This window comes from Bradysia coprophila (assembly GCF_014529535.1).
Source record: "Bradysia coprophila strain Holo2 chromosome X unlocalized genomic scaffold, BU_Bcop_v1 contig_39, whole genome shotgun sequence".
Taxonomy (NCBI): domain Eukaryota; kingdom Metazoa; phylum Arthropoda; class Insecta; order Diptera; family Sciaridae; genus Bradysia; species Bradysia coprophila.
In genome coordinates this window covers 271,606-283,142 of record NW_023503329.1, presented here as the reverse complement: position 1 = coordinate 283,142, position 11,537 = coordinate 271,606, and the positions used below count along the sequence as shown (strand labels likewise).

Sequence of the window (11,537 nt, the reverse complement as noted above, 5' to 3'; positions counted from 1 at the left end):
ATTGTTACCGTTTGCAAGAAAAACATTTACTTAAAATATGCGAGGAAAATTTTTACCGTAAATTATTCGCCATAAAGGGTTGGGTACCACTGAGACAAATCAATACAGCAATCTCATCGAAACTTTATTCCAAATTCAAAACGATGAATAAACAAATCGTCAGCTGATCGTTTTTGCCTGTTGCATTCTATCGACATTAATATACCAACGCACTTCAAGCATAGTGGTCAGCTGCTGTGCTCTATTTTACATGACCACATTTTTACAGTGTTTGTATGATACACCGTCCAGTTTCAATACTATATTTAGTACCACTCATGCAGGTCTTAGTACAAAGCAGCTTATCTTAAATCTTTGAATGTCTTCTCGATTTCCACTGCAACCGTGCATTTCTTGGGTAGTTATTGTTTTCTGATTTTTCAAGAATTTTACCAGTTGCCTTAACACTTAATCTTTCCTTCAACATTTGCATCGAGTACAATAAGAAAGGGCGAAAGGAATTTCTTCTTCAATTTTCTTGCATAAAGTGTGATTTGCGCTATTTTTCCACACAATTCCAGATAGAGTATTAAGTTTACAACAAACGATTATCTTTTAAATTGACGATTTCATAGCCGATTATCGTTCGTCTATCAAACGTCAAACTACTGTAGAAAATCGTAAAGTGTTGCCAACAGAATTAATTACAATGAAATTCTTAACAAATGTCGATCATTGATTTGAAAATGTGTTTTTTCGGCAGAAACGCGTTTATTTGAATGTGTGGGCAGTTTCGGATAAAATATTTAAGTTTTTAAGTTTTAAATAATTATAAGTTTTGTGATGCCATCACCGGTTTAAACCATTTATAAATGAGAGATATATACGACATGTAGAAGAAAAACATAGGCCAAAAAAACCTCAGTAACCTCGAATATTCGTGAGACAAAAAAACATGTGTTGGTAACACTGATTTTCAGCTAGTATTCCTTGTTAAATTTCATAGTTAAATAGTTAAACGCTAGATGACGCTAGATTGTTCCCATAAAACACTAGCTCAAAATCAGTGTTACCAACACAGGTGTCGGGGAATCTCGCACACGCGATCATAGTATGCGTCCTTTTACGACATGTAACGAAAAGTCATGACTGTGCGAGATTCACCACTTAGATGTGAATCTCGCACACCATGAATTTGTGTGGTGTGCGAGATTACCCTACCCCCCAACACATGTTTTTTTTGTCCCACGAATATTCGACTTTGTCGTATATATCACTACTTAATATATGTTTAAACGCCTTGGCATTGTCTAAATGTCCCATAATGTCCCATAAAATAAGAGAAAAAAGACTATAATTTTGACTTTTAAATGGTTTAAATTAGGTTTTCTTCTAACACTACCAAAACCACTGCTGAGCCTGCCTTTACAGATTTCCGTTTTAAATTAGAATTTGTAAAACTTTTTTTTATTATTTGACCAGCTGAAAAACCGCTGAAACAAATTCTCGTCTATTTCACTGACGTCCCATGTGCTTCTCTTGGAAAAATTTCAGGTTAGATCAAGTTTTTTTATGAGGAAACCTGAATCTGAATTTTTGAAACCTGTCAGGTAAGGTGTCAGGCTCCGTTTCAGGTTAGCCCTGCTTTATTTTAAACCGTTTTCCGATGAGTGTAACGATTGAGTGCATTTTCATAAAATAATTTTCTTCGAAGCATACTAATTTCTATGAATGATTGCTAGATCATTATAATATACTGAAACCAACAACTGCCTGATCTAGTTACTATATTCGGGCAGAGACTATTTTTGGAAAAATATTTTCCACTTTTCCCAAAGTTTTCCAAAAAAATCGGGAAAATATGAGGAAATGCTAAAAAATTTGTGAAAAATTAGTAAAAAGAAACGGGAAAAACTTTTCCTCAAAATAGTCACTGGTTTCAGGTCAATCAGGTTTCAGGTTAACTCAGGTCACATTGACCTGTTACGAGCTTTATTTGTCTGTGTCATGACTTTCTCATATTTTGTAACCGAATTTTCTGGTTCTTTCCACCCGTCAATTCTGCACCGTTTCATATTACTCTTCAATGGCATCGCTTAAAAATTAAGTTGGAAAAAAGTTTGTTGGTTGCATAATTGGGAAAGCAGCACACGTTTCGAAACATAGAGTAAAAAAAATCAGATTTTTTTTTTATTGAAAAACATTTTCCTGTTTATTAAACCGGTGTAGTTAATAAAAAAAAGAAACTTTTTCAAGAAGGATATGTTAGTTCAAAATGGCTCCAATAGTTTTTCTACTGTGCTCAGCCATGGGTTTCACGAATCTCTATTTATAAATAAAACATTTGTGTGATCTCGACTTCTATTCTATATATATTTTGTTATAATGTGCAATCGGGATGCGTGGTTATATGTATTGTATGGCATATAGAATATCGATTTACTATCCACTCCATTCAATATAGAATATTTTAAGATTTATTGCTGCCGCAACTAGATGGTATAATATAATACAACCGAGCTTGTGATACTTGTGTAAACCGAGCCATTGCTTTTTTGAAGTATTAGAGTAGCATACACACACGTCCAATATGAGTATAAAATATATGCCGCTTTAACCACATTTTCAGATTATACCGTCACACAAAACACGTTCATGTAATGATACAAAAATGTCAGAAAATATTTTGCAACATTAAAACAGTCGAACAAAACCATTAATCGAAAAATACTCTTGAAATTCTTTTCACATTATTTTCTCGTATAGAGCCAGAGGAAGCCAGTTTCATTTCGCAAATATTAATCATTATCATATATGTAGTACAATACCGACTATATATGTTGCTGTAGGTCTGGTCCGATTGTGGTGTTCGTAAAAAGCGTCATTATAACGACCAAAGTTTAGCTAATGGATGCTTAAACTCGTCTCGCTATCCATCGGAAAAGTGTCTGCAAACACATTCCATCGATGGCATGGTATGCTAATAATGGCCACTCTTTTTTTTGCGAACTCTTGATTAGAGTTGTTGATTCGTATCCGTTACTTTCAGAGACCAGTGCCGGACTGGCTCAAAAAAGCACGTCGGGCATTATATGAAGAAATTTTTCAAAAGGCTTTTCGATGCCCTTTATCTATACAAAAATCAAAAGGCCCTTCGAAAATCTCCCGAACGACCACAGGGCCACTGTCAAAGACCTCTATTTGGTATGAAATGGAGCTTTTTTTTACTCATAACTGATTTTCTTAGAATATAAGATTTTAGGTACGTGTTTTTAGGAGAAATGGAAAAGCGGTTATCAAGCACGAGAGCGACATACATTTCACTAACTAAAAATTATTTCTTGTTTTGAATCGCCTTCGGCACATTTAGCAAACTAACAGTTTCCAAAGCTTGTTGCCTGTTGCTTGTGAATTCGGCTCATATCAGAAAATTGATCGCTCATTGGGTCATGTGTTAACTTCTAAACGAAATAGACTTAGTGCCGCACACTCTAAATAATTTACACATTTTCGAAGTCAATACCTGAAATTACGCATTTAATAATCCATCAAACATCATATAATACGTTTATTAGTCGTCATACGTGATGTGACTGATATGAACTGCCGCAGCTGAGGCAAGAGAAATGTATTAGACGATGTAATTATACTCCAATTTTACATTTTACGACCGTATGTTGTGGCTGCTATTTTATTTGCAATCAATATCGTTTATATGCCAAGGCTCTTTACTGTTGGAGAGGTAGCGTCACCACAGATGTGCGGGTGACACCCGCTTTCTATACACAAATTTCATCTCATCATATGATTTAAATTATTTTGTATGAATAGTTGGGTGTCACCGCGCATCTAATAATATGGCGATTGACGTTACCTCCTCAACAATATAGAACCTTGGTAGATAGAAATGGTCTTGAGGATATCAAGGATCTGTCACAAAATTTTGTAATAAAATTCCCTTGTTCACATAGCGCGATAAACAGTAAATTATGACTTATCTGTGGGTCCGCGTCAAATGAGAGGAATTACATACAAATTTAAAGTGGACATACTCTCGATGGTTTTTATTCGTTCATGAATTTTTGACAGCTGCCTCACAGATCAGTTAAATTTAACTGGTTTTCGCTCTCCGTGAACACTTTGTACTTACACAAATAATGGATGAAATGTTTCAATTTGGAATTTATATTAGAAGATTTAGAGGGATAACGTCGAGATTATCTTCTTCTAGGCAGATAAATACTTAACTTCCAAATCGTCAAAATAAACATTTCAGACAGAGGTGCATAATCTACTATTATCAACCAGTCCCCAATACTCTCAATACCAACGAACAACAACGTTTTCATGCTGGACCCGTTACAAAAACAAACAAACTCTGTTCAAACGAATCAAAACTGTTTCCTCTCGTTTGCGCTCGATTAACAAAACATTGTTCGGATGTGTAATAATCTACTAATTTTCAATCTAATTTGTTTATTCCAGAATGTGCGAAACGTCACTCTGTTTTACGACACGTGTTACGTTCAAAATGCTAATTATCTGTCGCGTCTAATGTATATGAAATTAATCTGGAAAAGAACTCAATTATTGATAAGGAAATTTATTCATGAAATTCATTTGACGAAAAATGGTTAGGGAAAGATAAATCCCATAATATGCTGGAATGCGTTTAAGGTTAAAATGTTGCTGTGTATACGTTAAACGTTTTCCGGGACAAAGAGACTTTCAGCGGGAGATTTTTTCCTTGAAATGTTATGGCAAAAATTTAATGTTTGTTGATAAGGAAAGTGGACCAAAACAAAGCAAAAAAATATTATTGGAATAAGAAATTTTACGACCCGAAGCTTTTATGGACAGAGTGTCAGCCAAGCTACCGATTTACTTTTCTTTCTTTTTTATAGTACCCAATATTTTGTCCGATTCGAAACGTTTTTTTTTCTTTCGTCACAGGATTTTTATTATTTTAGTAGATTACTGAATCAGTGAAATAATGAGAATTCTCGTATCGAGATGAGTAAAATTATATCGAGGGCTTACTCATTGTGATACGGGATATCAAGTAACTTTATCTGCCTAGAACAATAATTTCCCACTTATCCCTCTAGAGCATTTTTGTTAATCTCGGTATTATGTTCTCTGCAGATAAAAAAGTGTATGCACCACTTCCCAAAATTGTTATATTTTCACGTGTGGTCATTATGGCTCTCGCCTTCGGCTCGACCGGTAATGCCCCCACGTGTCGATAAAAATTTTGGCAAGAGATGCATAATCTTATATTTTTACTTTACGAGTGAGGTAAAGAGTTGTCACCGGTGAGGGAAAAGCTTCATTATTTGAAAATACCGTCTCTACATAGGTGCACCTATGACAGATTATGACACAGCCGATGGAAACAAGCCAAATTCAAGCGCTGTGATTGTATGGCAAATCTTTGAGTTTTTCCTGGTAGAAATTTTTTGACTGTAACACTCTTTCAGCTTAGCTGGAAAAAGAAATTTTTTGTGAGGAATTTCTAATACATAATGTATGACAGTGGTAACAAGACGAAAACGCAACGCACAAATTCAACTTTCAACACTTAAGGGCATGTCCACTAAATTAGGAGGTGTAAAATGCCGATGAATGTATGTTTGCATTGAAATTCATTGTCAAGATGGTTTCTAACATCAATGTACCAGATATACCATAAATGTACCAGTGTTTAATATTCAGTTTAATTTCTTTCCTAATGTGAGACCTGGCAACCCTAGTTGAAAACATAAAAATTTATGGGATGCTAGTTGAGCCTTAGACGAACTATTACTAGACTGGTTCTACGTACGACGAAATGTGTCCCCGACATCAATTTGTATAAGATTCAGATTTCGTATAATTTTACGTATGTTTTCACCAACACATATACACATTGATAGCTGTCACACTTTGTAATTTGTTGTGATTGCAAGTATCGTAAAAATATACAGTTGAATTGAAATTTATGTTTTCTTGCCATTTTACCTGAAAAAGAAAAACTTGGAAAAATGGTTCAAACATGTTTTATCAATGGGTGCATGAGTAGAAGCATAAGTGTTCGCAAATGTTCATTTTTCCGGTATTGTTGCGTTTATAACCTAACTTTGTGCAATTCTCATTGACTATCCTAATTTGAATAAAGATTCCCGAAAAATCAAAAGGAAGCAAAGGAATGGCACACACAAATAAATCGATACACTCAGCAATGTAGTGTACCCAGCAAACACTCAAGAATTTGTGAAAATCATTTCGAACAGGACGATATGAAGAGAGACGGATTGCGAACGATTTTAAAGGACGGTGCAATACCAAAGATTTTTCAGAATTTTTGTTCATCTGAAGAGAATATGGAGGTGGAATACCTAGAATCGGAGAATGACGAATGTATGGATTACGACGACGTCGTTGATAATGTTGAACAACTTCAGTAAGGCGAAGCTTTTATGAAAGCTTTTATCAAATTCATCAAACTCTCCGTTTCTCTTCTTCTTAGATCGTCAACAAATGTGTGTGAATGCGAAAATGTGGATGCGAATGTTGATGTGTGTCAGGATAGTGTGTATTGTAATTCTGGTTCAGTTAGTCCATCATTTTCTTCCAAGCATGATTCAGCTTCCTCCCAATGCAACGTTGTTGGAACAATTCTTTTAGAAGAATCATTTTCGACGGAGAGCCGTGTGTCCATCGAAAAGTCAGTTGACCAAGGGCAATGCGATGCTGACGATGAGAAATTTCAGACACCGAAACGAGGACGCAAAAGGCGGCTATGCTATCCTGGTGATGTACGGGATGGTGAAGATCTAACTCCAAGATCGTCAAAAAAATTTATTCGAAATTTGAAAATGACGGTGTCAAAGCAGAGAATAAAGTTGAGAAATTTAAATAAAAAAAATCTTCGAGCAGCTCAGAGAATAGCAACTTTGAAGTCTCTAATACAAGACTTGAAGCGGAAAAATTTGGTGACCGAAAATTCATTAGAATCCCTAAAGGTACTTGCCATTGTCGTCATACAATGTTTGTATCGAGTTGTCTCATCATGTCCGTATTTGTAGCCGTTGACTCCGTTGATTAGTCCATCAGTAAATGTTTGAAACTAGTGTAGTCGATAACGTAAAACGTTTACCAGAACAAGCGCACCCAATACTTCTTCTAGATAACGTTATTGCGTTATCGACTACATTGATTAAATTGTTCGTTGTGCGCTGTCTTTCGTAGCTCATGTAAATATAAATTATTTCCCCTCAACCTCGGGGAAGCCTAATTCTTCGTCTCATTTTTTACTATCCATAGCTACACGACGATTCACTGATGCGTAAAATAAAGATTGGAAAAGTAAACAATCAATTTCCGGCCGACGTTCGATCTTTTGCGCTCACACTCAATTTTTATTCACCACGAGCCTATCGCTACGTTCGAAAGACATTTGCAAAAAAATTGCCCGCACCCAGAACGATTCGAAAGTGGTATGAGTCTATAGATGCTGACCCCGGAATAACAACAGAGGCGATAGCAGCAATAGCGCTTAAAATAGATGATTCAAAAAAGAAAGGAATCGATCTCCGTTTTTGTATGTCGATGGATGAAATGAGTATTCGCAAGCAGGTCGAATACTCTCATTCAAAAAAAAAGTACTATGGGTACGTTGACTTTGGTGGAACAGGAATAGATCGTGAAGGTTCAACGGTAGCAACAAAGGCATTGGTGTTGATGTTAACTGCTATAAATGCTCATTTTAAGATCCCAGTTGCTTATTTTCTGACACACGGATTGGGTTCAGAAGAACAAGCCAGCGTTGTTGACAAGGTTTTGCGAACATTAGCCGAAAAAAGCATTTCAGTGACAGCCTTAGTTTTCGATGGTGCCGCTACAAATATTTCCATGATCAACGTGTTGAACCGCAATGGCAAGACCTCTTCTTATTTTCACCATCCGTTAACGAAAGAAATGATTTACATTATTTGGGACGCTTGCCATATGATTAAGTTAGTGAGAAATACACTCGCTGACAAGAAAATTTTGTATGATGCACAAGGTCGTGCTATTGAATGGAAGTATATTGAAATGTTGCAAGAACTTCAAGATGTAAATCGAATTCGCATGGGGAACAGACTAACAAAGCAACATGTACTATTCCGCGGCAAGAAAATGAACGTGCGTCTGGCAGTCCAGACTTTAAGCAGAAGCGTTGCAGACGCATTAGATGTTTTGAGAGAGACAAATCCAGCTTTCAAAAATTGCGGTCCAACAGTGGAATTCATTCGAACTTTCGACCGTTTGTTCGACATTTGTAATTCGAAGTCTAAGTATGGAAAATACTTCAAGCGACCAATATGCCCCGAATCCGAAAAAGAAATTTTCGATTTTTTTGCATCCGCCAAAAGTTATATCGAGGGTTTGAAATTACATTCCAAAAAAATTATTAAGACGAAAAGTTTTACTGGTTTTTTCGGATTCATTCAAACTATGAAGAGTATTCGTCAGATATATGATGCAAATGTGAAGAACGGCTCAATGGATTATTTGTTAACATATAAGCTTAGCCAAGATCACATTGAAACTTTTTTCGGTTGCGTTCGTAGTCGTGGAGGATTTAATAATAATCCTAACGCCTTGCAATTCTGTTCAGCGTATAAGCAACTAATGACTCATAATGAAATAAAATGCCCTTCCCAATCAAACTGTCTTGCCTCAGAGAACATCAGCATGTTAACCGTCTCGTCAGCGCGCTCAAAGATTCTACAAAGCCCAGATGAGGATGATAATGTCGGCTCGTCAACACTATCTCAAGATTACAAAGGAATGGTTGTCAGCTATGCATTAGGTGATTTCGTATCCGAATCCGTTGTTTACATTGCTGGGTTTGTTGAGCGATCGATTCGTCGAAAACTTAATTGTGAAGGTTGTATGAATGCGCTAAATTGTGGGAACAAAGCTAGTGGTGCACTTTTGAATAAAAAGAACTATGGACAGTTCGGTGGTCTCTGTTACCCAACATGGGATGTAGTTGTACTGTGCAGAATAGCCGAAAAAAATTTGCAAACAGTGGAAAAAGAAAATCGTTTGAGCGAGGCACAAATGTATCTTCGACTTTTAAACAAGTGTTTGCGCGACGTTCCTTCTAAGCTATTGAATAATATGGATGACCATATCAAAGAATGCAGTCCACTCGAGAATCACCGGTATTTGCTGATCAAATCAATACTCGAGGAATATTTAAGAGTAAAGCTTTTCCATATTGGAAAGCTCCAAACGATTGCACTTCACCGAAAATTTGTACGCGCAACCAATACAAAAGTTACGTTGTTTGCAGGTCAATAAATGTTAGTTTTTAATGCACGAAATTTTGTAATTTTTTGAATAAATACACTTTGTTAAACATTTGCTTCTACACTCATTCCAATTCAGACTAAATAAGAATCAACAACGCCTAGTTTCAATTAACGTTTCGGTGAATTTATACATTTTGTCAAATTCCAAATTTACAGTTTACAATAACTTAAAAAATGAATCCCAGTTGTTGGCCAACTTAATATTTTCGAATATTCACCAAATCATGTGAACCCTAAACAATTGATAAAGTTTTGTAACAAAAAGAAATTTAATTTCTTCCCGCTATTTTGCCCACCAATTTTGCCCACCAATTCTCACACTATCAAATATTTCGTATTTCATGTTGGGGACACATTTTTTACGTAATTTTGTTCGTAATTTCCAGTCTAGTAATAGTTCGTCTAAGAGTTGAGCAACCCCGGCTTTGCTCGGGAATACTATAATGACCGAAGAAAATTTTCGTTAAAAATATTTTCACGCGTCAAACGTATTTTGAGTGGTAAAAAACGTTTTTCCAAAAAATATTTTCCGTCGTTCAAAAATGTTTCTCGTTTAATGAATGGATCTATGACGTAAACACACACAAAAAAACGCGTGTCAAATGAATAAAAAAAAAACGTCGCACGTTCGTCTTAACTTTTCCGCAGCAAACAAACCTTAACTTTATATTACAGAATCATATTTTTGCAAAGAAAAATCCTCAGCAAAAAAAAAACTCAAGCATTCATTTCAAAAACGATGAAACGCTTTGTGTGCAGACAGAATGTGCCTTTATTTCATTTTCCGAGGTCAGTGTCAAAATTATTATTATAACTTGGTGGAAAAACCAACAGGCATAAACCCATAAATCTCTTTAATATTCATTCATCCACAAAAATGTACATTCATTCAGAGGTATTTGCACTTGTTGGCTCGTCGGATATTCAGCGAAACTGTATTTATACCATGTCTCGCTTTTAAATACAGTTTAAAGAAAGGGGCGCAAAGAAAGAAAAATAACCGATGAGCTCATTGTTACTCTTCCACTGGCACACTGGGTGCACGAGTAGTTGCATCACTTGACAAACAAAGGGCTCCTTTCTTTTTCGATATAAATGTGCAGCTCTTAACTTTCTTAAAAGCTTTTCTACAACAGAGTAGAAATTGAATCAAGAATCACATTTATACAGAGACATAAAGATTTTACAACACTTTCGGAGTAGTTGTCTCTTAAAGAAAATTAAACGGACATTTCCAAATCGAGTAACTGTATACATCAAATTTATAAAATAAATTCGGAGTTGTGATTCAAAGTTTGTGCTTTTTTGTTTCGGGAAAACTTTGACGATTTACACTTTTGTTATAAGTAATATCTCTGCATGTCAATTCGATACCAATTTCGATTTTTGTCAAATTAGTTCGATAGGGAAACTTTTGAGGTTGAACTCAAGCAACTTGGGGACGAATGACCAAGTATATAATGACATCGTTAAACGACAAGACCAATTTGTTCCATGATGCATCAAACGGAATTTAACATAATGAAATATAGTAGAAAAGTTTTGAAAAATGTCGTTGTATGAGTAAAATTGCTGATGTGTTTGTTGGACACTTCACATAAATGGACATATTTTGGAAACTTTTGCGTTACAAAGGGGAAAAGGGAAAGTTGTTCCTTTTTGCATTCCTTTCCACATCTAGTGGTTCTATCTGCTGAAGTGAACCTTTAGTAGTGTTTACAACTCACATTGGAATATCTTTTTTGAAAGCTAGTTCAAGAGAAACGGAAACCTTGATTATCTCCAAGCCATTTACACCAGGCTCAGGTGCAGAAAAATAATACCTACATGATCTAGTACATCTAACATGCCGACTTTACGAAGTGGTACACGATGTGAATGACAATTCAATGAGCTGTATAGTAGAAAACTAACCCAGTTTGCATCGATTTTTGAGAGAATTCTATCCCAACCAACCTGTCATATACATGCGTGATTGCCTCACTCAAACCGACCATAATACCGAGGGAACCAAGATTTAAAACCCAGAAGTAAATTGATACTTTTTTGTATAAGTGAAAACACATCAACAAGGGAAAACAGAAAGATATCCCGTAGTTCTTGATTTGATGTTTGATTTGTAACACGTTGTCGCAATTTCGGACCGAAATCATCAATGTTTTTTATTGCACATGATATCTTGTCAAGCTCGGCTTCGCCTCGGATAAACAATCG

General features: G+C 35.7%; 1 long non-coding RNA gene across 1 annotated transcript; it reads left to right on the top strand.

Annotated features, from left to right (window-relative positions):
- Window positions 1-5,795: 5,795 nt before the first annotated feature.
- LOC119069703 lies at window positions 5,796-6,490 on the top strand. Its single transcript, XR_005086385.1, has 2 exons — window positions 5,796-6,073; window positions 6,137-6,490. It is a non-coding gene; the product is annotated as an uncharacterized LOC119069703 (long non-coding RNA).
- Window positions 6,491-11,537: the final 5,047 nt, after the last annotated feature.